The sequence below is a fragment of the Pongo pygmaeus genome, chromosome 12 (genome assembly GCF_028885625.2).
Source record: "Pongo pygmaeus isolate AG05252 chromosome 12, NHGRI_mPonPyg2-v2.0_pri, whole genome shotgun sequence".
Lineage (NCBI taxonomy): Eukaryota > Metazoa > Chordata > Mammalia > Primates > Hominidae > Pongo > Pongo pygmaeus.
Window position 1 is genome coordinate 23,564,411 of NC_072385.2, and position 27,436 is coordinate 23,591,846.

At 39.2% G+C, this 27,436-nt stretch overlaps 1 non-coding gene and 1 pseudogene across 1 annotated transcript; both read right to left on the minus strand.

Annotated features, from left to right (window-relative positions):
- LOC129030110 (putative ankyrin repeat domain-containing protein 20A2) overlaps positions 1-26,670 on the minus strand; it is a 47,651-nt pseudogene extending 20,981 nt beyond the window's left edge.
- On the minus strand, positions 9,609-9,711 carry LOC129030938 (U6 spliceosomal RNA). The gene has a single exon (XR_008500831.1). It is a non-coding gene; the product is annotated as a U6 spliceosomal RNA (small nuclear RNA).
- Positions 26,671-27,436: the final 766 nt, after the last annotated feature.

Consider the following 27,436-nt stretch of genomic DNA (forward strand, 5'->3'; position numbering starts at 1 on the left):
TGCAAAACTAGATTCAAAGTGAGAAAATTAATTTTACAAGAGACCACTTTACCTTAGTAGCAACACTCAAGTCTTTGTCATCTGATGCAGGCAATGAATCCACACACAGTTCATCGAAAATGCCTGAGAGCAAAAATAAACAATGAAAATGAGGAAGTTGATTTCTTTACAATTTTTTTAACTGCCAGTTTCCATCCAGCTTCCCCCTCAAAAAAGGAAACAATAATCTGGGGAAAGGTCAGCAATCTATATATTAAATAATGATTCTTGATATAATTAAAATATGTCCTCTGTTCTAAAAATAGATTTGTTACCTATTTCTGCCCCCACCTGTCTAAATCTATAAAATATTCAATGAAAACTAACCTTGAGCTATATAACAAATAGTGACAGTCAATATATTGGCAGAGCCTGACAATAATTTGTCCTTACAAATTATCTGTCCTGAAGCTGAACTTAAAATTCAATTAATGGATGGCATAAATTTTGCTACCTAAACTGGAAGAAAACTGATGACCTAAAACAAGGTAGAAAGATCCACTGTCTCTTTTCCATGATCAATCTCTGGTTAAAAGATTAATCTGCAGCACTTCAAAATGGCAGTCTTAATTCCTCAGCATGGAACCCACTTAGGAAGGTCCTATTGCTTTCCTTTGCCCTAAATCAATACAGGTAATCCCCTGCAATATTTGAAATGTATGAAAGCTAAATGTACAAAAGTCATGTAACACAGGTGTATGTTCTTATTGAGAATACTTTTCCCAGAAAGATTAAAACATTAACAATTATAAAATCCCATGATTTTCACTCTATAGGACCTACCTTATTCAGATCCACATAAACTAGCAAGCCCTTAAAAATTTTCATAGGCACTCAGACACCCAAGGAGAGAGACTGCTGGAAAAACAGAGTCCTGATAGTTATACCTCTATTTCCCTAAGTACTATCTGAATATCTTTCTTCCTATGGGCTCCCACTTCCAGATTCCACTCCTGCAGGGCTCCACAGAAGTCTCCAATCTTCACATCTTCAGTCTATGAAAGCACAGATTCCTGAAAGGATGGCCTCAAATGTCCAAGTGTAGGAGCCCTCTATATCCCTGCTCCTGAAAAACAAGCTAACTGGAGTCTCCATCACCTGCCCCCAGCTAGACACAGTACCAACTACCCAAGTGAACTTCATGACTGATTTGCCAGCCAATCATGCCCCTGACCCAGCCTACATGGACATGGGAAGGACATCAGTGAATTGGGAAAAGAGGCAGAGGTGAGGAGGTACCTGTCCTGGGCCACAGATCTATGTAGTTTAGCAATCTCCAGCCCCTTAGTACTCCAGGGGCTCTAAGCCACCCCTCTGTAAGTCAGGATGGAAGTAGATGACACCACATTTCTATCTGCTGTAGACACTCCTCTCAGTGTCTCAAAATGTTTTAGCATCTTTCAGTAAAAATCTTCAAGTCTGTCAGTCCTTGATAAATAAAAAAAAGGAGCAAATTTTTTAGAGCTCCCTTGAACCTTCTATTTTAATGTGCCTTTTTAGATAATTCCCAACATCTTGTGTGTCTGTCATCTTTATAATTTATCGATTGATAATTGTTTATCTTCAAATTTGGCCTTCCCCTACTCATTCCATTCTTACACACTTTCATTGGGTTCACTAGCTAATTCCACACTCATTCTATCCACTGGGTGTACCAGACTCACTCCTGTTTGTATTATTAAAACACACACCAATAGGATATAAAAAGAAGGAAGAGTACTGGGCTTTAAAATGAGTGCAAATCTCATTTCTGCCAATTCCTATGTCTAAAAAAAAAAAGCAATCCTAATCTTTTTGAGTCTCAAATTCTCTATCTAAAGAATCACTTGACCAGAATGTTCAACACGTGAAAATACTAGAAAGTATTTTAATTCATTCTAAGATTCCTTAAAATTCTGTAATTCTGTGTGCTTTTGATTCTGTCTGTAGGAAAACTGGGAATACGTAGCCAGCAGAATTTGAAAAGATAATAGAATAAAAGAAGCACCAGAAAAGCAGAGAAGAAAGTTTTAAAAAATCAAGACAAGATTATAGAAAATTCATGGAAAAAGAAACAAGACTAAAAAAAGTATTATGGAAGTAAGCAGAAATACTTGCCTAAATGGAAAACAAACCTGGGATGTCAAATAATTTCTAAGACTTGCCTAAACTTGCTTTGTAAAACTTACAGTCCTATGGCCAAAGCTAAGTAAGATCTGCCCTAAAGCCTTTGATGCTAAAAATAAAATACTGGTTACCACTGAAATTGTCAAATTTATTAGGACAAACTCTTGGACTAACCACATTCTAACGATAAACTTAAATGAGAGTTTAAACTCTCATTAACTTAGACATTAATTAATGAATCTGATTAATCTGATTCAGACCTATACCTTGATCCAAGCGCTGCACAGATATCTATCAATCTATGCTGAGGAGCAAGAGAAGGGATTTGGAAGGCAGGCAGGCTGACGGTCAAACTGTAGGCCAGCTACTTTGTTAACTGTGGGATCATGAGGCAATTAATCAGCTCTAATCCACAGTTGGTTATTTAATAAACAGTAGGTTATAGGAACACAGATGTTGTGATGGCTGTATGAGATGATAAATGCATAGAACATATTAGGATGTCAAGCCCAGAATATAACACTCAACAGATATTAGTTTCTTCCATCTACATTTCCCTAGTTAACATAATTTTTAAAAGCTATAAAATCCTACTGACTGCAGATTCATCAGAACTTCTAACATCTGTTAAAGAAAAAGGCAAAATGCATTTTAAATCAGTAATAAATGTACAGAACATTAACAAGCATAAGAATGCACAGTGATGCATGCCTCTAATCCAAACTATTTGGGAGGATGAGGCAGGAGGATCACTTGAGGAGCCTAGAAGTTTGAGACCAGCTTGGGAAACACAGCAAGACTCTACCTTCATAAAAAAAATTGTGCACACTTGTGTGTATGCTTTAGATCCTATTTTTGTTGTTGTTGTTGTTGTTTTGGTTTGGTTTGTTTTTTTAAAGCATAAGACTGATGCTTTGTTACAAAGAATTCCTTTGGGAGCATGCCTGGGACCTTATTAGAATTAACATTCATTATACCTATTGGTAGGTAATTAATGCAGTAAGAACTGTTACTTCTCTGTTTTTATTAAATGCAAAGAAGAATAAATTTATTAAATTTTGGTATCTACAAGTAATCTGCAGTATACAAGTCATCCTAGCCAAACCCTATGAGATTGAGTAAAAATGGTATTGTTAGCAGAACAGGTGTGATGAGTCAACAGTGTCAAAGAGCATGATTTCTGGACCAAAATATGAGAGGCAGTTAAAACAGAGTATACAGTAGTACCCCTCATCCACTATATGTGCAGAAAGACATACTTGACCTGTTTTTCTCTGCTCTCACACCACAGCAAAAATCTTCAACAAAGAAGGCTTCTGTGACAAAATGTGTGGAGAGTTTTTCCCAATCAACAAGCAAGCAATCATTCCTGCTGATGACACAATTCAATTCTCACACCCTATCTGCTGATCACATCAGATTCAATTTAATTTATGAATTAAACTTTATCATAGACATGTATGTATAGGAAAAAAAGTTTGTGATTCAGTACTATTCATGGTTCCATGCATCCACTGGGGGTCTTGGAATATATCTCCCACAGTTAAGGGGGAACTACCGCACTTATTTTGTTATAACACAACACAGCCTCTTTAGCTCTTCAGTTAAAACTGCTCAGTTTAGGGTAAAACACCCTATCACCAGAAGCCAGCAAAACATAGGAATCAAACCAGAAACAGGAATCCTTGCAAAGACTTTCCAGCCGCCAGTGGAAAAGAGCTCAAAAGAGATAAATGTATTACTCTGGCTACTACTCTTTGGGGAAGGTGCTGGGTGGTTTATTTAGTTGTAGCTATTTGCTCTGCCCTACATATAACACAATGCCTAAATTCACCTGCCATTTTACCTCCCACAGAAAAACCGCTGGAAAGATCACTCCTTTAAGAGCTTATCCACTATGAACCACACCTCACATTCAGAGAGAAGCTTAAGAAACACTGGGGAGGTGTGGCAGGCTGCCGGGCAGTACTATATGATGTGAAAAATATATAGAAAGAAAACTATCAATGCCCTTTTACTACCAGAATGTTCCAATGCTTGCCCTTCTCCCTAGTAGGGGAAAAAAATTCTTTTTCACCTCACATAAAGCAAACTCTCTTGCTATCCGTCATGACAGAATCTAGTTGTAGGTGAGTCATGTCATCATAATACAGGCTGTTGTCAACCTCATCCCTCAAAGGAAGGGGATCAGTGAGGAACCTATGTATTTACCTATAGCATTCACTGCCTGGTCTTACTTCTAACCGAAGGTAAGTCTTTGTGATTCCAGTTTTATAAAGTACAACCCCTTGAACTTGTCCCCTTTCATTGCTAGAGAGTCTATCTGGACCCACCTCACAGAGCAAGAGGCCCCAGTTTCTGCTGTGTGGTACTGCATGATGTCCTTTTCCTCAGCCCTTTCCATTATGTGGCAAATACCTATACAAATCATGTTTTCTAAGTATGTAAAGCATATGTCATTAGCATATATCATCCATTACAATGATAAAGAAACAAAAGAAAAACAAAAGGACAAAGAACATCTTAAATGACTACATTCAATTATGATGACACGTACTAGCTTTTTGTTAACTATTCAAAAAGATATCCACTGTATTATTCCAACTATATGACTCTTCTGAAAAAAGTAAAATTATGAAGACAGAGTAAAGATCAATGGTTGCCAGGAGTTGCTAGGGAGTAAGTGAGAGATGAACAGGCATAGTAGAGAGAATTTTTAGGGCAGTGAAACTGCACTGTCAATAATATTACGATAATAGATACATGTCATTATACATTTGCCCAAATTCACAGAATGTACAGCATCAAGAATGAAGCCTGATGTAAACTATGAACTTTGAGTGATTATAATGTGTCAATGTAGGTTCATCAGTTGTAACAAATGTACCACTCTCTGGTGGAAAATACTAATAATGGGGGAGGCTATGCATGTGTGGGAGGCATGGAACATGAAAAGTCTCTGTATCTTCCTCTCAATTTTGCTGTGAACGTAAAACTGCTCTAAGAAATAAAGTTATTGACTTAAAAAAGATATTCACAGCTGGGCACAGTGGCTCATGCCTGTGATCTCAGCACTTTGGGAGACAGAGGTGGGTGGATCATCTGAGGTCAGGAGTTCAAGACCAGCCTGGCCAACATGGTGAAACCTCATCTCTACTAAAAATACAAAAATTAGCCAGGCATGGTGGCAGGCTCCTGTAATTTCAGCTATTCGGGAGGCTGAGGCAGGAGAATCACTTGAACCCAGGAGGCAGAGGTTGCAGTTAGCCAAGATTGCACCACTATACTCCAGCCTGGGGGACAGAGTGAGACTCTTTCTCAAACAAACAAACAAAGATATTTACTGCCTATGCATCCCAAGATCTCCAGAACAAAAATTAAAAAAAAAAAAAAAGAAAGAAACAAAACGATGGCCAGGTGCAGTGGCTCATGCCTGTAATCCCAGCACTTTGGGAGGCCGAGATGGGTGGATCATGTGAGGTCAGGAGTTCGAGACCAGCCTAACCAACATGGTGAAACCCCATCTCTATTGAATAAAAAAAAATTAGCAGGGCATGGTGGTGCATTCCTGCAGTCCCAGGTACTTGGGAGGCTGAGGCAGGAGAATCGCTTGAACCCAGGAGGTGGAGGTTGCAGTGAGCTGAGATTGTGTCATTGCACTGCAGCGTGGGCAACAAGAGGTGAAGTCTGTCTCAAAAATAAAAATAGGATTGACTTTGCAATGCGGGCTCTTTTTTGGTTCCATATGAATTTTAAAGTAGTTTTTTCCAATTCTGTGAAGAAAGTCATTGGTAGCTTGATGGGGATGGCATTGAACAAAAGAACAAAGCTGGAGGCATCACACTACCTGACTTCAAACTATACTACAAGGCTACAGTAACCAAAACAGCATGGTACTGGTACCAAAACAGAGATATAGACCAATGGAACAGAACAGAACCCTCAGAAATAATGCCACATATCTACAACTATCTGATCTTTGACAAACCTGAGAAAAACAAGCAATGGAGAAAGGATTCCCTATTTAATAAATGGTTCTGGGAAAACTGGCTAGCCATATGTAGAAAGCTGAAACTGGATCCCTTCCTTACACCTTATACAAAAATTAATTCAAGATGGATTAAAGACTTAAATGTTAGACCTAAAACCATAAAAACCCTAGAAGAAAACCTAGGCAATACCATTCAGGACATAGGCATGGGCAAGGACTTCATGTCTAAAACACCAAAAGCAATGGCAACAAAAGCCAAAATTGACAAATGGGATCTAATTAAACTCAAGAGCTTCTGCACAGCAAAAGAAACTACCATCAGAGTGAACGGGCAACCTACAGAATGGGAGAAAATTTTTGCAACCTACTCATCTGACAAAGGGCTAATATCCAGAATCTACAATGAACTCAAACAAATTTACAAGAAAAAAACAAACAACCCCATCAAAAAGTGGGTGAAGGATATGAACTGACACTTCTCAAAAGAAGACATTTATGCAGCCAAAAAACACATGAAAAAATGCTCATCATCACTGGCCATCAGAGAAATGCAAATCAAAACCACAATGAGATACCATCTCACACCAGTTAGAATGGCGATCATTAAAAAGTCAGGAAACAACAGGTGCAGGAGAGGATGTGGAGAAATAGGAACACTTTCACACTGTTGGCGGGAGGGTAAACTAGTTCAATCATTGTGGAAGACAGTGTGGTGATTCCTCAAGGATCTAGAACTAGAAATACCATTTGACCCAGCAATCCCATTACTGGGTATATACCCAAAGGACTATAAATCATGCCGCTGTAAAGACACATGCACACGTATGTTTATTGCAGCACTATTCGCAATACCAAAGACTTGGAACCAACCCAAATGTCCAACAATGGATTAAGAAAATGTGGCACATGTACACCATGGAATACTGTGCAGCCATTAAAAAGGATGAGTTCATGTCCTTTGTAGGGACATGGATGAAGCTAGAAACCATCATTCTCAGCAAACTATTGCAAGGACAAAAAAACCAAACACCGCATGTTCTCACTCATAGGTGGGAATTGAACAATGAGAACACGTGGACACAGGAAGGAGAACATCACACACCAGGGACTGCTGTGGGGTGGGGGGAGGAGGAGGGATAGCATTAGGAGATATACCTAATGCTAAATGATGAGTTACTGGGTGCAGCACACCAACATGGCACATGTATACATATGTAACAAACCTGCACATTGGGCACATGTACCCTAAAACTTAAAGTATAATAATAAAATTTTTAAAAAAAACTTGTGCTTCTCATGAAGGAAATGCTTTTCTGTCTTCTGTGCTCAGTAGCTATCTTCAAAAAATAATCTCCTATTTGTATGGGTGCACGCTGGTTCAGTTTTACAGTTCTTATTGCCATTTATTTATGGTACCAGAGAGGGATTGCTGAGTTCCCGGTGCTAAAGATAGTTACTTTCTTAGTGATACAAATCAATATGTAATACAGTTCACCCTTCAACAGCGAGGGTTTCAACTGCAGGGATTCACTTATATGCAGATTTTCTTCGGCCTCTGCAACCCAGGTACAGCAAGAACCACCTCTCCTCTTCCTCCTCAGCCTAATCAACCTGAAGATCATGAAGTTCTTTGTCAAGATCTACTTATGCTTTATGAAAAGTCAATATGTTTTTCCTGATGATTTTCTTTCTAACAGCTTCATTTCTCTAGCTTACTTTATTGTAAGAACACAGTATATAATAATGCAGCACAAACAAAATAGGTGTCCATCAACTGTTTATGTTATCAGGAAGGCTTCCAGTCAATGGTGGGCTATTAGTAGCTAAGATGAAGGAATCAAAAGTTGTACTCAGATTTTCAACTGTACAGAGATCAGAGTCCCTAACTCCCACATTATTCATGGGTCAACTGTAGCTATTTGTTTACTAAATATAAACAATTTATTATAAAATGAAATAGAAGATCCATTTGTATAACAAGTCCAATTTGTTATAATGTGACTATAGAGGAAACATACAACATACTAACTTAAAAATCTTTTTTCTTCTTTATACAAAAATATTATATAGGATTTTATGGATCATAATTAAATAAATGAATTTTTTCAGACAATAATGTTTGAGATTATAAGTTAGCTACAATTACCTTCCTAAATAAATCTGAATTTCAAACTAAAGAAGTTAAATTTAAAAAATTAATTTACATATGTATATACATATATGCACATTTAATTTACACATATTTTTGAACTGGTCTTTTTTGATTAACACTACCTTACTCTTACATCTTACTTTTTACTTTCTTATCAAGAGTAGAACCACCAAGAGAAATAAAAAATTCACTATCAGAAGTCTTACCTGGTTTGTCATTTTTAAGTATCTTCTTTTTATGTTCCAAAATTTGTTGTTGAATTCTATGTATACAAAAGTAATAAATAAAATTGCTATTTTAATACTGAAATAAAAAATATTTACCAAACATATTAAATTCTAAAACCATTTCAGGCAATATCAGACCTAATATCAGAATTTCAATGTCCCATACACTTCAAATTTTTAAACCTTACAAGCTTATTAAGCTTATAATTAAAGAAGAAAAAAAGTGAAATACTCAGAAATGGAGGAAGCACAGCTCAGTAAATGAACTCTAGTTAGCCGGACATCATGCAAAGTGTCCTGCACTCAGAATAAGCCCTCACTCTGTAACCAATAGGTGTTTTGTTTTCAGACAAGTTGCTTCTCTTAGGCTCCATGGTTTCTTCTAAAAAATAAGGATTTTGCTACCTTACTTTAGTAGGTTGTTAGGAAGATGTAATGAGATTACATGTTTAAATGTTCAGAAAATAGTAAAGCAATGGAATAATTTGTTCTTGAACTTTATTGCTTTGTGTGTGTTTTTCTGTAAGTTCTAATATTCAATTGTTACAGTTTTCAGAAAATGTTATTAAGTGCTAATTTTGGTTATTAGTTGTATTCTTTGTGGCTTGTAATTCAGGGCATTTTACCTAATTCATAACTAATCTGATTAAAATAGATTACCTAATTGTCTCCCATCACTGAGTTGTTCATCAATCACACCAAAGGCAGAAAACTAATAGGTGTCAAAATCTGGGCTTGGACAACTACCACTCCTTCTCTACCTCCTCCAACTCTGAGCCAGCAGATCTGTGCTTGGCTGCTGGATCTCCATGGTCCTCTCCAACTAACAGACAAGACAAAACCCTGCTTTGATTGTTTTTCAGTTCCATGAAGGAAATGCAAGTTGATATTCTGTCATTTCCAAGACATGTACTAGCAACAAGTAACATCCTCTTATTACTCAGCTCTGTTCTCATTTCAGAGATCACCTTACATCAGTAGTTTTATAGTGATAATCACAATTTCAATATTGGGTGTCTTCTGTTTTGGTTTTACTCACACTGCTTTCTTGGAGCTACTCAACAAATAGTCAAACGACCTTCCCAGGACTATGCAAAATATGGAATTCTTTCTGAATCTGTGTGCCATCCCTAGGCAGCAGCCATGCTTATCTGCTCTGTATTGATCCAACTTTTAAATACGTGTTGCTGAAACAAGTACAAAGCCCTGTTTGATACATGGATACTCATGAGTCACGGATGAGGTTTAGCTCTGTTAAATCCAACTCACCTACTTTAGATTCAGAGAATTTTATTGAATGGCTTCCTGTGAGGTCGAATTTTAAAATATATTTAAAACTTGAGGTAGAGATGCAAGTAGCCTGGTAGATTTTCATTATCATAGAGACACATGACTTGAGGGGCCAACTGCAAGCTGGTTCCCACTACTCGGTGGAAAGATAACACGGAACCTTCTGCTATCTAACCAAAGCTACTCCACAGGATATAAAAAAGCCTCAAGGTACAGATCTGATAGCAAAAGGGAAAGGGAACCCTAATCTCTTCCTGCAACATTATTAACATCCCTGACTGTTGAGAACAATCCCAACTAACATTGGTTAAAGAAAGACAAACACGGGTCTCAAAGGATAACTTACCATGAGCACCTAGGCTAGGTCTAGCTAAGATGTGGGCTCCAGATAAGGTTTTTAGTGTAGGGCGAGGATCAACTTGCTCAATATTTGTGTGGGTAAAGCTAGGAGGCCTGGCTGCCAGATCAGGGTGCTGGCAACAATGACTGAGCATAAGGACATAAACTAATAAACACCGTAGCTTTGAATTCTATGTATGAATCACCACAAAAACTGAGGGGTCTGAATGAGTGAAGGCATCCTGGTGGCAAAGGTCAATCATTATCATATTACAGGACTGGTTACAATGGCAACAATACAGGAAGTGAGTCCATGGAAACAACAGAATGATCAGAATGGCCTTTTTCCCCCTTCTTCTGACTTGTAAAGAAAGATTGCCTTCCTTGGACTTAGGAAACCCCTTAGCTTCTTGGAAAATTCAAAGAAGGAAGATACAGGAGATAACTCCAGGGGAAAATACAAGATTTTCTGCAAATTGGACATTTCAACACCCAATAACTAATTAGAAAAGTCAGGCCAGGCATGGTGGCTAGCACTGTGAGAGGCCGAGGCAGGAGGATTACTTGAGCTCAGGAGTTCAAGACCAGCCAGGGCAACAGAGTGAGACCTTGTTTCAAGAAAAAAAAAGAAAAAGGAAAGGAAAAGAGGTCAAAGATGTGGCTCTTTTTATCCCATGCATGAGGATTATACTTAGAATAAAATGAACGACATTGAGATCCCTAGGGATAAAGGTCTTAAAAATCCTGAAAACATCTTGCACTGTACTTCTAACTAATCTAGACTTCTGCTTGATTTCTGGCTAAAAGGTAGACTAACTCATTGCTATTTCAAACTATCTGAACAAAACTAGGAACTCTCACCTAATGTATAAGATGGAATAGTTGCAATTATTTTAAACTTCAATTCAGTATTAACCGGCCTTTTGACATAAACACTTACTTTGTCAAACTGCGAGAAATAGCATAATCTTCTGCATCTCATCCACACATGTCTTGAATAAAGACATTAATATTTTGCTTAAGAAGGATGTTGACAATACCTGGTGAGTCATAGTGCACAGCAAGTATGAGGGCTGTTCTAAAATAACAAAGAAATCACTCCACTGAAGAACTTTATAAAGACTTTTTTAAACAGCTAGTTTGATACACTTTACCAATTTAATATCCACCTGTCAGTGTAGACATAATAACCATTTGCATGTACTAGCTTGGGTCTATAAGCATCTAGGGTGCTCAAGTGTTCATCTTTGTAAATTATCACCAAGGCTAAAAGAAAAGGACAACAAGGAAACCTCTTGTCCCACTGGAGTATGACATAATACAAGTTGCTAACTTATAGTCCTTTGATGGCCAAGAAACTGTGCTGAGGTCACTTATCTAAAGTAGGTAAAGATTTAGATGAAGATTTCCCCATTGCTTTCCTAGTCTGATATATTGTAATTCAAATCAGCTAGGGGTCAAATAAGAGTTATCTGCAGGCTGAAAACAACAATAACAACAATAATGATGATGATGATAATACTAGTAGTCATAAACTAAAAGTCCACACTTTAAAAATTAATAAAACTGGCCAGGTGCAGTGGCTCATGCCTGTTAATCCCAGCACTTTGAGGAGCCAAGGAGAGCAGATCACAAGGTCAAGAGATCGAGACCATCCTGGCCAACATGGTGAAATCCCATCTCTACTAAAAATACAAAAATTAGCTGGGCATGGTGGCATGCGCCTGTAGTCCCAGCTACTTGGAAGGCTGAGGCAGGAGAATCGCTTGAGCCTGGGAGGTGGAGGATGCAGTGAGCCAAGATCACACCACTGTATTCCAGCCTGGCAACAGAGTGAGACTCCATCTCAAAAAAAAAATAATAATAAAACTAATACAAAACCCTTTAGCTAATAAAAGATTACAGTACCAAAAACATCTGATTATAAATACCAAACACTCTATATTATAAAAGAAGATGTATCCTACTATATACTATTGTTTATGTTACTCAGTCCAAATATTTGCTGGTCTACCTGATTATTCACGGTGATATTTTTCATTATATGCCAATAATTATGTTAATCTTATTAATATTTCTGACTTGAGTGACTGTTACCACTCTAGAATACTCAGGTTTTATTTTTAAAAAAAGAACTACTGTACCATCTCAGCCTATCAACGGCATGTGTACTTGCTTTGTTTTTCAATAAAAATTCCACCATTTTCTCTTTCTTGCAAATTATAGCAAATAAAAGTGGGGTATTATTATCCTATAAAACAGCAAAAAAAATTAATAATTCACAAAATTACATATTTCTCAGCTGAACTGAAAATCTTCTCTAGGATGCTTTGAACTTCAACATACAATATAGAAAGGAAGTAAATGAAAAGCAGTCCCTTCCTTCTCACTCCTCTGTGCTTTCTGATGTGCTGCTCTTTGCCTAGCAAACAACCTTCCTCTATCTCCCCAGATTAACTGTGCTCATTGCCAAAACTCACTTTAAACATTTACCAGTCCCAAGAATCCTTGCTTTGATCACAGCACTTAGCATGGTACATTGTAATCATTTCACTGTTTCCCACTGAAACCAAGAGTTTCTTGAGGCAAGGGCCTAAAACCCTAAGACATACTAGCAAATATTTTAAGTTTTTTACATAAATTAATGATCTAAATTACTATCTCTAAAGCAGTGTTTCTTAAACTATATTCCAAAGAATATTTGCTTTTTCAGAAGTATTATACCCCAAGAGAAAGACTCCATGACCATCTGTATTTGAGAAGTATTACAAAACTGTATTTTATGTCCAGTAATCAAGCAATCTCTTTAATTTTACCTAATCCCCATTTGACAATACTATTTGTGGCAAACATTAACATTTGAGGAATTAAGAGTTTCAGAGATACAGTTGCCAGAGCTTCCCAACACAGGTGGCGGTTTCCTCTGGACGGTAAAAACTTGCTTGATTCACTTCTATCAATGGTGTCAGGATCCCAGATGCCAATGTCAGACACTCCTGCTCCAAATGGGTCTCTCTGGCAATGAGCTCTGAATTAAGAGAGATTGGCTTCAAATGCACTTATTTTCCTTATTATTAAATAGTCCATGGGTTTTTCCCCTAATACAAGAGAATAGATTTTTATCTTTACTGTTAGAAAGCTCAGTATAGGGGGAGGAGCCAAGATGGCCGAATAGGAACAGCTCCGGTCTACAGCTCCCAGCGCGAGCGACGCAGAAGACGGGTGATTTCTGCATTTCCATCTGAGGTACCGTGTTCATCTCACTAGGGAGTGCCAGACAGTGGGCGCAGGTCAGTGGGAGAGTGCACCGTGCACCAGCCGAAGCAGGGGCGAGGCATTGCCTCACTTGGGAAGCGCAAGGGGTCAGGGAGTTCCCCTTCCAGGGGTGACAGACGGCACCTGGAAAATCGGGCCACTCCCACCCGAATACTGTGCTTTTCCGACGGGCTTAGGAAACGGTGCCCCAGGAGAGTATAGCCCGCACCTGCCTCAGAGGGTCCTACGCCCACGGAGTCTCGCTGATTGCTAGCACAGCAGTCTGAGATCAAACAGCAAGTCGGCAGCCAGGCTGGGGGAGGGGCGCCCGCCATTGCCCAGGCTCGCTTAGGTAAACAAAGCAGCCTGGAAGCTTGAACTGGGTGGAGCCCACCACAGCTCAAGGAGGCCTGCCTGCCTCTGTAGGCTCCACCTCTGGGGGCAGGACACAGACAAACAAAAAGACAGCAGTAACCTCTGCAGACTTAAATGTCCCTGTCTGACAGCTGTGAGGAGAGCAGTGGTTCTCCCAGCAGGCAGCTAGAGATCTGAGAACGGTCTGACTGCCTCCTCAAGTGGGTCCCTGACCCCTGACCCCCGAGCAGCCTAACTGGGAGGCACCCCCCAGCAGGGGCAGACTGACACCTCACACGGCCGGCCAGGTACTCCAACAGACCTGCAGCTGAGGGTTCTGTCTGTTAGAAGGAAAACTAACAGAAAGGACATCCACACCAAAAACCCATCTGTACATCACCATCATCAAAGACCAAAAGTAGATAAAACCACAAAGATGGGGAAAAAACAGAGCAGAAAAACTGGAAACTCTAAAAACCAGAGTACCTCTCCTCCTCCAAAGGAACGCAGTTCCTCACCAGCAACGGAACAAAGCTGGACGGAGAATGACTTTGACGAGCTGAGAGAAGAAGGCTTCAGACGATCAAATTACTCTGAGCTACGGGAGGATATTCAAACCAAAGGCAAAGAAGTTGAAAACTTTGAAAAAAATTTAGAAGAATGTATAACTAGAATAACCAATACAGAGAAGTGCTTAAAGGAGCTGATGGAGCTGAAAACCAAGGCTCGAGAACTACGTGAAGAATGCAGAAGCCTCAGGAGCCGATGCGATCAAATGGAAGAAAGGGTATCAGCCCTGGAAGATGAAATGAATGAAATGAAGCGAGAAGGGAAGTTTAGAGAAAAAAGAATAAAAAGAAACGAGCAAAGCCTCCAACAAATGTGGGACTATGTGAAAAGACCAAATCTACGTCTGATTGGTGTACCTGAAAGTGACGGGGAGAATGGAAACAAGTTGGAAAACACTCTGCAGGATATTATCCAGGAGAACTTCCCCAATCTAGCAAGGCAGGCCAACATTCAGATTCAGGAAATACAGAGAACGCCACAAAGATACTCCTCGAGAAGAGCAACTCCAAGACACATAATTGTCAGATTCACCAAAGTTGAAATGAAGGAAAAAATGTTAAGGGCAGCCAGAGAGAAAGGTCGGGTTACCATCAAAGGGAAGCCCATCAGACTAACAGCGGATCTCTCGGCAGAAACCCTACAAGCCAGAAGAGAGTGGGGGCCAATATTCAACATTCTTAAAGAAAAGAATTTTCAACCCAGAATTTCATATCCTGCCAAACTAAGCTTCATAAGTGAAGGAGAAATAAAATACTTTACAGACAAGCAAATGCTGAGAGATTTTGTCACCACCAGGCCTGCCCTAAAAGAGCTTCTGAAGGAAGCGCTAAACATGGAAAGGCACAACCGGTACCAGCCACTGCAAAATCATACCGAAATGTAAAGACCATCGAGACTAGGAAGAGACTGCATCAACTAACGAGCAAAATATCCAGCTAACATCATAATGACAGGATCAAATTCACACATAACAATATTAACTTTAAATGTAAATGGACTAAATGCTCCAATTAAAAGACACAGACTGGCAAACTGGATAAAGACTCAAGACCCATCAGTGTGCTGTATTCAGGAAACCCATCTCACGTGCAGAGACACACATAGGCTCAAAATAAAAGGATGGAGGAAGATCTACCAAGCAAACGGAAAACAAAAAAAGGCAGGGGTTGCAATCCTAGTCTCTGATAAAACAGACTTTAAACCTACAAAGATCAAAAGAGACAAAGAAGGCCATTACATAATGGTAAAGGGATTAATTCAACAAGAAGAGCTAACTATCCTAAATATATATGCACCCAATACAGGAGCACCCAGATTCATAAAGCAAGTCCTGAGTGACCTACAAAGAGACTTAGACTCCCACACATTAATAATGGGAGACTTTAACACCCCACTATCAACATTAGACAGATCAACGAGACAGAAAGTCAACAAGGATACCCAGGAATTGAACTCAGCTCTGCACCAAGCGGACCTAATAGACATCTACAGAACTCTCCACCCCAAATCAACAGAATATACATTTTTTTCAGCACCACACCACACCTATTCCAAAATTGACCATATACTTGGAAGTAAAGCTCTCCTCAATAAATGTAAAAGAACAGAAATTGTAACAAATTGTCTCTCAGATCACAGTGCAATCAAGCTAGAACTCAGGATTAAGAATCTCACTCAAAACCGCTCAACTACGTGGAAACTGAACAACCTACTCCTGAATGACTACTGGGTACATAACGAAATGAAGGCAGAAATAAAGATGTTCTTTGAAACCAATGAGAACCAAGACACAACATACCAGAATCTCTGGGATGCATTCAAAGCAGTGTGTAGAGGGAAATTTATAGCACTAAATGCCCACAAAAGAAAGCAGGAAAGATCCAAAATTGACACCCTAACATCACAATTAAAAGAACTAGAAAAGCAAGAGCAAACACATTCAAAAGCTAGCAGAAGGCAAGAAATAACTAAAATCAGAGCAGAACTGAAGGAAATAGAGACACAAAAAACCCTTCAAAAAATAAATGAATCCAGGAGCTGGTTTTTTGAAAGGATCAACAAAATTGATAGACCGCTAGCAAGATTAATAAAGAAAAAAAGAGAGAAGAATCAAATAGATGCAATAAAAAATGATAAAGGGGATATCACCACCGATCCCACAGAAATACAAACTACCATCAGAGAATATTACAAACACCTCTATGCAAATAAACTAGAAAATCTAGAAGAAATGGATAAATTCCTCAACACATACACCCTCCCAAGACTAAACCAGGAAGAAGTTGAATCTCTGAATAGACCAATAACAGGAGCTGAAATTGTGGCAATAATCAATAGCTTACCAACCAAAAAAAGTCCAGGTCCAGATGGATTCACAGCCGAATTCTACCAGAGGTACAAGGAGGAGCTGGTACCATTCCTTCTGAAACTATTCCAATCAATAGAAAAAGAGGGAATCCTCCCTAACTCATTTTATGAGGCCAGCATCATCCTGATACCAAAGCCTGGCAGAGACACAACAAAAAAAGAGAATTTTAGACCAATATCCTTGATGAACATTGATGCAAAAATCCTCAATAAAATACTGGCAAACAGAATCCAGCAGCACATCAAAAAGCTTATCCACCATGATCAAGTGGGCTTCATCCCTGGGATGCAAGGCTGGTTCAATATACGCAAATCAATAAATGTAATCCAGCATATAAACAGAACGAAAGACAAAAACCACATGATTATCTCAATAGATGCAGAAAAGGCCTTTGACAAAATTCAACAACCCTTCATGCTAAAAACTCTCAATAAATTAGGAATTGATGGGACGTATCTCAAAATAATAAGAGCTATTTATGACAAACCCACAGCCAATATCATACTGAATGGGCAAAAACTGGAAGCATTCCCTTTGAAAACTGGCACAAGACAGGGATGCCCTCTCTCACCACTTCTGTTCAACATAGTGTTGGAAGTTCTGGCCAGGGCAATTAGGCAGGAGAAGGAAATCAAGGGTATTCAATTAGGAAAAGAGGAAGTCAAATTGTCCCTGTTTGCAGATGACATGATAGTATATCTAGAAAACCCCATTGTCTCAGCCCAAAATCTCCTTAAGCTGATAAGCAACTTCAGCAAAGTCTCAGGATACAAAATCAATGTGCAAAAATCACAAGCATTCCTATACATCAATAACAGACAAACAGAGAGCCAAATCATGAGTGAACTCCCATTCACAATTGCTTCAAAGAGAATAAAATACCTAGGAATCCAACTTACAAGGGATGTGAAAGACCTCTTCAAGGAGAACTACAAACCACTGCTCAAGGAAATAAAAGAGGATACAAACAAATGGAAGAATATTCCATGCTCATGGGTAGGAAGAATCAATATCATGAAAATGGCCATCCTTCCCAAGGTAATTTACAGATTCAATGCCATCCCCATCAAGCTACCAATGACTTTCTTCACAGAATTGGAAAAAACTACTTTAAAGTTCATATGGAACCAAAAAAGAGCCCGCATCGCCAAGTCAATCCTAAGCCAAAAGAACAAAGCTGGAGGCATCACACTACCTGACTTCAAACTATACTACAAGGCTACAGTAACCAAAACAGCATGGTACTGGTACCAAAACAGAGATATAGATCAATGGAACAGAACAGAGCCGTCAGAAATAATGCCACATATCTACAAGTATCTGATCTTTGACAAACCTGACAAAAACAAGAAATGGGGAAAGGATTCCCTATTTAATAAATGGTGCTGGGAAAACTGGCTAGCCATATGTAGAAAGCTGAAACTGGATCCCTTCCTTACACCTTATACAAAAATCAATTCAAGATGGATTAAAGACTTAAATGTTAGACCTAAAACCATAAAAACCCTAGAAGAAAACCTAGGCATTACCATTCAGGACATAGGCATGGGCAAGGACTTCATGTCTAAAACACCAAAAGCAATGGCAACAAAAGCCAAAATTGACAAATGGGATCTAATTAAACTAAAGAGCTTCTGCACAGCAAAAGAAACTACCATCAGAGTGAACAGGCAACCTACAAAATGGGAGAAAATTTTCGCAACCTACTCATCTGACAAAGGGCTAATATCCAGAATCTACAATGAACTCCAACAAATTTACAAGAAAAAAACAAACAACCCCATCAAAAAGTGGGCGAAGGTCATGAACAGACACTTCTCAAGAGAAGACATTTATGCAGCCAAAAAACACATGAAAAAATGCTCACCATCACTGGCCATCAGAGAAATGCAAATCAAAACCACAATGAGATACCATCTCACGCCAGTTAGAATGGCAATCATTAAAAAGTCAGGAAACAACAGGTGCTGGAGAGGATGTGGAGAAATAGGAACACTTTTACACTGTTGGTGGGACTGTAAACTTGTTCAACCCTTGTGGAAGTCAGTGTGGCGATTCCTCAGGGATCTAGAACTAGAAATTCCATTCGACCCAGCCATCCCATTACTGGGTATATACCCAAAGGACTATAAATCAGGCTGCTATAAAGACACATGCACACGTATGTTTATTGCCGCATTATTCACAATAGCAAAGACTTGGAACCAACCCAAATGTCCAACAATGATAGACTGGATTAAGAAAATGTGGCACATATACACCATGGAATACTATGCAGCCATAAAAAATGATGAGTTCACGTCCTTTGTAGGGACATGGATGAAATTGGAAATCATCATTCTCAGTAAACTATCGCAAGAACAAAAAACCAAACACCACATATTCTCACTCATAGGTGGGAATTGAACAATGAGAACACATGGACACAGGAAGGGGAACATCACACTTCGGGGACTGTTGTGGGTTGGGGGGAGGGGGGAGGGATAGCATTGGGAGATATACCTAATGCTAGATGACGAGTTGGTGGGTGCAGCGCACCAGCATGGCACATGTATACATATGTAACTTACCTGCACATTGGGCACATGTACCATAAAACCTAAAGTATAATAATAATAATAATAATAATAATAAAAGAAAAAAAACAAAAACAAAACAAAAAAAAAAAAACAAAAAAAAAAGAAAGCTCAGTATATTCTGTGTAAGAGAGATAGGTTTAAAAAACTTAAGAACAAATATTTAAAAAACCAAAACTCAGTAAGAAATACTATTCTCAATTATAATGGTAATCCTGCGACCCTAGTGCAGCTCTACTTTTTAAATCCATTTTTACTGGCTTCCACTTAAATGGCTACTTAAAATTATTTTTTATTTTAGACAAAATATAAATCGGAAATAAAAACATAACGGCTTATCAATAAAAGTTCTCATACTGATCCATATGGATTATTTCTGGCATAATACAAGCCAATAAGTCACTTGCATTTTTAAGAAAGAGCACTGAGGAGAAAGATGTACTGTCTGCAATATTCATACATTATCCAACTATAACCAGGAATAACCTAAAAAGGCTTCTAGGCATTCTTATGGGCAGAGAATTATTTGTGGTATATATAAAGAAAAGAGTTAAAAACTTCTAAACTTTAAAATTCAACTCCATAACTGAGGGATTTATATACTCTATAGACTATATATTATAAACAAATACATGCTGACTTAAAAACCTTGAAATCTTTATCAAAATGTACTATAACATAGGAGTTGAAACTCAGATACTTACAAGGAGAAAGGAAGGTTGCCTGAGTAAGGAAGTACTAAGGTGGGCACAGCAGCAAACTGCAGAATACATGCCTTCTATAAAGGGGCAACTTCTGCACAGAAGACCAAAGAGTGATAGAAACTCAGGGGACACCAGATTTGATTTTTTAGGATAAGCCTGAAGTCCACATTTCTTCACGAGTCTTCTAAATTTTACGTGTTGATTCAACTTATAGAGGCAAACAAACAAATCTGTGTACCACATTAGAATATAGCCCTTGTGTTTTTATATTCGCTATAAATGTGTTACTAAATGGTTGTGTATAATCCAGGTATTTGCATGTAAAATATTTTCTTTCTCTGGTATCATATGCTTCACCAAAAAATCAGGCTCTCATATATAATAAAAATTGCTAAAAAGGATTCATAATACCTGCTTCAAGAATTTTTCCAACATTTATTCATTTAAAATATATGTATATAATTTTCCCAGATTGTTAACCAAATACATAACTGGTTCATGAGACTGCTAAAACTAAATTATTAAAAGAATTCCTATCTGTTTTCTTATTAACTTCATGGATTTCTGTGTTTAAAACTGACATTTTGGGTATGCTAAAGTTCTATAAACTTAACAAACATACTGAGATGGTTCATAATACAACTTCAACTAAAAAAAATAGTTTAGGATTTGCTACTATTCTAATTGAGAAAGCCCAACTTGTAATGAACATTTGTTGACACATAATCACCTGCATGGTGACAAAGGGACATCAAATCACGAAAGGGTCAGCCTCTAACTATTGAAAGATTACCCATAAGCAAATTTCTAAAGACTCTCTGAATGGTAGTGAATGATTCATGGTTGGAAGGAAAGGTGTTATTCTGTAAGCTGAGAGATATTGCCAATAATATTTCCTTTCACTTCCCAGTCACAGATGTAGAGAAAGACAGATAAGTCAGGCTAATATTATTGAAAAGGAGAACTTTGAAGGAAGTGGCAACTATCAAATGCCAACTCTTCTAGAGATTTCTTACATTTTTGAGATACAGAAATTTATATATTGCACTTATCTATTCTGGGGTTTTTAAACAAGAGTGTATCCAAACCTTGAAGGTTTTTTGTTATTTGTTTTTTGATTTGGCTATTATTGTTGTTAGAGACAAGAATCTCACTATGTTGCTCGAGCTGGATTCAAACTCTTAGGCTCAAGCTGGGACTACAGGAACATGCCACTGTGCCCAGCTTCAAGAAAACATTTTTAAACACGTTCAGGCCTTATTAGGTCTATGACATCAAAATCTTCAGGGGAAAGCCTACAATTGTAGATTTTTAACAAAATGTCCTCAGGTCGCTGTAATGCATAATTCTGAGAATTAGTGCAGCAGACAATCACTTCAGTCTCACCTCTCACCCACATGGCAAACTCCCTTTATCAGTTGGAGACATAGCCAAAAAGAGAAGAGTGAGAGATAGAGTCATTTATTAAAACTCCAATTAAGTTTCCTGGCTATGGGTAGAACAGGGGCAAGTAAACTCAAAATCCCACTTGATTTTGCTATTTACGAGCTCCTTACCTCCCACCTTCCCCTAGATTTGAGAGGAGACATTAGACTCTTATCTAAGCGGCTGTTTCTGCCAGGATGGGTATATAGTCAGTTAATAATTTGTTCCACCTTCTGCTGAAGTGTTTCTCACTTCCTCACCACATATTCACTGCCAATCTGGTTTCCTCAGAGTCCTCCTAAAATTAATCTCTAGGCAAGTTTCAACTCACTCTCTTTTTCAAACCAAAAATTATTAGACCCAAAGCTAAAGAGCACCTTGTCTCAACACATAAAGCAAACTTAAAAACAAAAAAAAAACCTCTTCCTGGCATTTTCCTCATTATCTAATTTCCAAGTGACCTGCATATTTCTGATTGCTCTCTTTTTCCCTTCCCATTTTTCCCTCTTAAGCCTTGCCACTGAGAGATGATATGTCGGTTTTTCAGAAAATTATCAGCAGCAGCAACATGTCCATTTATTGTAAGTTGCTTTAGTTTTGTTTGAGTTTTAAGATAAAGCCTATTTCCAGGGAATATTTTCTTTCCTGTGTTGTTTTACACTAATTAGGAAAAAAAAAAAAAAAAAAAGAATAACCCTGTGTAGAAAAAAAGTTGAAAAGGTTTTACCTTTAACAAATTCACAAATATTTTCCAAAGTGCATTTAATAAAGCTGTGCCCTTTAATGCTTCTTAAAAAGTACCAATATTTAAAATAAAATCTTAGACAATTAAGTTATTTCAAAATCACTTAATTTGCATTTGCATTCAGGGAATGGTTGAGCTTCCAAATATAAAAAATTGACCCTTACCTATGTGAATGTTAAAACAAATATTTTGGAAAGAAAGTTGATTGATCTATACCTTGTCCAGTGCTTCAATATTTGCATCATGGAAAAGCAGTATTTCTGCCATTGAGGTGCTCTCACTATACACGGCATAATGGAGAGCAATGTTGCCATAGATATCCTTGAGGTTTGGATTGGCGCCATGTTCCAGCAAAATAACAGCACAAGCCTCTTCCTGGCAATGGACAGCCTGTCCATGTTAGACCAAGAAACAGATCGTAAATTCCAAGAATTCAAAATACACATTCCACAGGTTTCACCAACTAGTTATATTTAAATGAGATCAATTTATTTTAATTCTATAGATGCAAATCAAATCCATGTCATGCTGAAAGAGTTGGCTGTAATATACCTGTATCAAAGGCGTTCTGTTTTCTTTGTCACAGAGAGCAATCTGGCATTTTCTGTTAACCAGGAGAGTGACCACTTTCACATGGCCACTGGCACAGGCCAAGTGTAGAGCAGTTCTACGAGAGTAAGAGGATTTTTTAAGAAACTGTAGTACAATATCTCAAAACATACAATCATTCATGTAATTGTAAAAATTGAATAGCATGTTTTTCCTCTGCCTTCAAAACAAATAATTTTTTTGAAGAAAGTACAATACTTACTAGCTCTTATTGCTCACTGCCTTAATGAAAACAGCAGCCTATTTGAGTAGAAAGAGCTCAGTCTTTGAATTAGGTTCAACTAGAGCTTGAGTCCTACTTTAAACCCTGCCACTTACCAACTATTGCTTAGCCTTTCTGTGCCTCAACTTCCTCATTAATAAAGATGACAATAGTAGCTATCTCATAGGACACCATCGTGATGCTTAAATGAGAAGCTATGTAAAGTATGTAGAACAGTTCCTAGAACAACTCAATAATTGTAAGATTTTTGTTTTTTGAGACAAAGTCTCACTCTTTTGCCCAGGCTGGAGTGCAATGATGTAAATATACCTGGAACTCCTGGGTCAAGTGATCCTCCATCCCCAGCCTCCTGAGTAGCTGGGACTACAGATGTGCACCAGCATGCCCAGCTATTTATTTAAAAATTTTTGTAGAGTAAGAATCTCACTTTGTTGCCCAGGCTGGTCTCAAACTCCTGGCATCAAGCAATCCTCTCACCTCAGCCTCCCAAAGTTCTGGGATTACAGGTGTGAGCCACTGCACCCAGCCAGATATTATAATTATTACTATTACTACTACTTCACAAAAACATTTTAATTAGGTAGAATGATACAATTATACCTACTTTGCAGGATGGCTTCACGAGTAGGTCACATTTTAACACCTCTGACATTGGAATGCCACTTATAATTCATGATTTATTATAACTATAATTGGTAGCATTTAAAAATTATCTTATTGATATGTAAAATAGCGGGGCATCACACAATCCATGAGACCTTACATTAAGTAGAATATGGTATACTCAGCAGGTCTAGGGCAGTTCTAGGCATGTAACAGAAACTTAAATACATTTCAGTTCTTAAAGGTACTATGGGGAAAGAACACTTAAATAACAATAACGCATTTTTTAAACAAATTAATTCTTTGATTTTCAAACAACTTCAAGCCAAAGGAAACTCATGATTCAAATGAATACATATGGCTCATTGTATTCAATATTTATACTTACAGAATATATGCAAATAAGACTTTCCAATGATTAATATTAGTATTTAAGACTGATAAACTTTTGAAAGGGCAGTTAAAGGTTATCTTCTACTATTTCCTAACTTGAGAAATGCTTTTGTTTGAAAGGTGGGAGATAAAGTTTCAAGGAGATTAAGTCCCAATATTCCTATTTTAAATCTCTCAGCTTGTGCAGGCGGGGCAGGTAAACATGAAGTTTCTAAGGATGGAAGGGTCCTGAGAGATGGTAGAGTATGTCTGCTACATAGCAGGTACTCAGGTTATGCTTGATGCATAAATGGAATGAAAGAATAGATAAATACAGTTGGGGAGTTGAATATTTTTAAATGAACTCCTATAAAGCAATATTTTTGCAATAGTAATTATTTATATGTGTTATTTTATTCTTAAAGAATACAATTAAAATGAAATGATTAATCTAACATTGTTTGCATAAATGGAATGAGTATATAAGAAAAACGTACATAATAAAATATATAGATAACAAAATCTGGAAACAGATAAAAACATTCCCTTTTTACTTCTGAAGAGGCTAAAAGCTCAAAGAAGAAAACAATACACACAATAATGATAAAAAATAGAAAGTGAGAAATTATTTTTATCAGTGCAAGATTCATATTCCTCTCTTCCCAAGGATTATTCCATTAATAATAAACTTTTCTAGAAGTTTTTACATGCTCACTGCAGCAATCACAGATAAGAAAAAGGAAAAAAACTTTACTTAAAATACAAATGCTCAGAAATTACAAATTTTATACTTTGTACATATTTTTGCTAAAACAAGACCATAGTATGTTTGTGTATGTGTAATTTAACTAATTTTTTTTCCTCGCTAGCTATAACAAAATACATCTTTGCACATCAACGTACTTCTGTATCTATTGCCACCTTCAGTGGTCACATATTATTCCATCCTATGGATGCAACTGAAATTTATTTATAGGATCCATTCTATGGGTTCTTTTTAAAGTAAGTGCTGTGAAAAATAAAGTGCACATATCTTTATTTCCTAAGGGTATTTTAGTATAATGGAATTGGTGGGTAAAGGGCATACACATTTTTTAAATGTAGTACTTACCACAAAATTTTCTATTTGAAAAGTAATCAGCAACTTAAACTTTAAGCAGCAGTATAAAACATCCTCACAAATATTGTGGATAGAAAACTGTTTCATTCCTCTTTTAATTTAAATTCTTATACCAGAAATGCGAAGGATTTTTTCCTATGTATATAAGTAACTTGTAGATCTGGAAAAAGGTACTTTGCCCACTTTTAGAGTGTTTGATGATTTGATTTGAAAGAATTCCCTGTAAAATGAAGATGTACTTTTCATCTAATGTGTATATATAACATATTATATCTGTTATATATGTATACATATCAGTTATATATATATATATCTTATGATATATAATAAACAACATAGGCCGGGCGCGGTGGCTCACACCTGTAATCCCAGCACTTTGGGAGGCGGAGGTGGGCAGATCACTTGAGGTCAGGAGTTCGAGACCAGCCTGGCCAACGTGGTGAAACCCCCTCTCTACTAAATATACAAAAATTAGTCAGGCATGCTGGCACCTGCCTGTAATCCCAGCTACTTGGGAGGCTGAGGTAGGAGAATTGCTTGAATCCAGCAGGCAGAGGTTATAGTGAGCCAAGATTGTGCCATTGGACACCAGCCTGGGCAAAGAAGCGAGACTCCGACTCAAAAAAAAAGAATACAATGAATTCCCTATAAAATGAAAACATACTTTTTTCATCTGAAAAATATATATATATATAATATAGTAAATATTTTTCAAGTAAGCTCTCTTATCTGAGAACTTTTCGCCTGCTGAAATAACTCACGTTATTTTTGATAGGGGAATGAGTTCTCTCATTAGGCACCTCCTATAATGTATATAAACCATGTTTTAAACGTGTACGTTAAAAATAACAACACTGTATATGCTTAACTTTGTGAGTTAAATCACTCAAATTCTCCAACTGCTCCAGCCAGGGAATTATGAGGGATGGAAAACAGCTGAGAGTCCGTTTGGCTCCGCCGCTCCGAGGGTGCCCGGAGCCCTGCAAGGCTCCGTCCCAGGGGCTGTGGGGAAGCCGGGCCTGGGGACCCCCTCCCACCCCGGGCTGAGCCCCCGCTACCTGTGCTGCTTGTCCGGGGCGTCCAGGTCTCCGCTCCTGCGCGCCAGGCAGCGCTCCACCTCCGCGGCGTCGCCCTTGACAGCCGCCTTGTGGATCTTCTGCAGTTCGGAGTCCCGGATTCGGTATCCGGAACCCGTGTAGACATGGTCTATGGAGCCCTGCGCCGTCTGGCCCCTGCGGCTCCCGAAGCCGAATAACTTCATAGTGGTGACTTCTTCTCAGACCCCCAACCACCGGCTCTTGAGCAGGGGCAGCTCCCTGTCACCTTTTCACCACCCCCCTCCCCCGACTCCGGCCGACCCAGCCCCAAATCCCCTATCCAACCCCAAATCCCCGATCCAACCCCAAATCCGCGATCCAACCCCCAATCCGCGATTCCAAATCTATGATTTACTCCACAATCCGCGATCCAGCCCGGTCCACCACAGCCTTCAGCAGCAACACTGGCAGCCTCCGACCTCTCAGACCGAGTGAGCCTCGCAAAGCCGTTGGGCGCGCGCCTGCACCGCGGTTGCTGCCCGGCTCCCGGAAGCCGCTCCCGGGCGGCGCGCGCCAGCAGGTGGGGCTGCAGCTCTGGGCGGGCGCCGATGGGCTCGCCCGGGCGGCCCCAGGATCGCAGGCGCGCAGCCAGCCCGGCCTGAGAAGGAGGGCCTGTCTGGCCTTGCAGCTCGCCCCGCTCCTCCTCTGAAGGGAGATAGGGCGCTGGCAAGGGCACTCCGCGGCCACCTGAGTGGCTTCGCGGACTGCCTGGCTTCACGCTGAGGCTCTGGCCCTGGAGTCTGTGTGGCTAGTGTCAGGTAGCTGGAGAGGCATGGAGGCAGAGGCAGAGGCTGCTCCTTCCCCCACCCGCCCTCACTGCTGACAGTGCCCCACGCGCGGTTTGCAGCTGCAGATCTGGCACTGGCGCGGGATGGCGGAGCTTCCCTTGGATGGCCTCAGGGCCGCAGAGCGTACAGCCCACCTGGCCTCAAGGTCCGCTCCTCTTGGACATCTCTCTGGATCCTGGGCCCTGGCGCTGGGCACTCTGTATCCACACGGATGAAACTGAGCGGCTGCTTGCGGGGCCCGTTGCCTGATTTTGCCGCCTGGGGGGTCTGGCCTCAGGATCCACGCTACTGGGGGGCGGGCCTGGTCTGGAGTGTCCAGTCACTTGCTGCCGGTGCACCACCTCTAGACTGCAGCTGCGGCTCCGATGCCGGCGTGAGCTGGCGGGCCTGGTACCTGATGTCCTCAGGTTCAAGCGCATCGCCCGCCCACTTGAGGGGTTGCTCTGACTTGGCCTCCTCCAAGAACGCAGGGGCCGCCGGGGC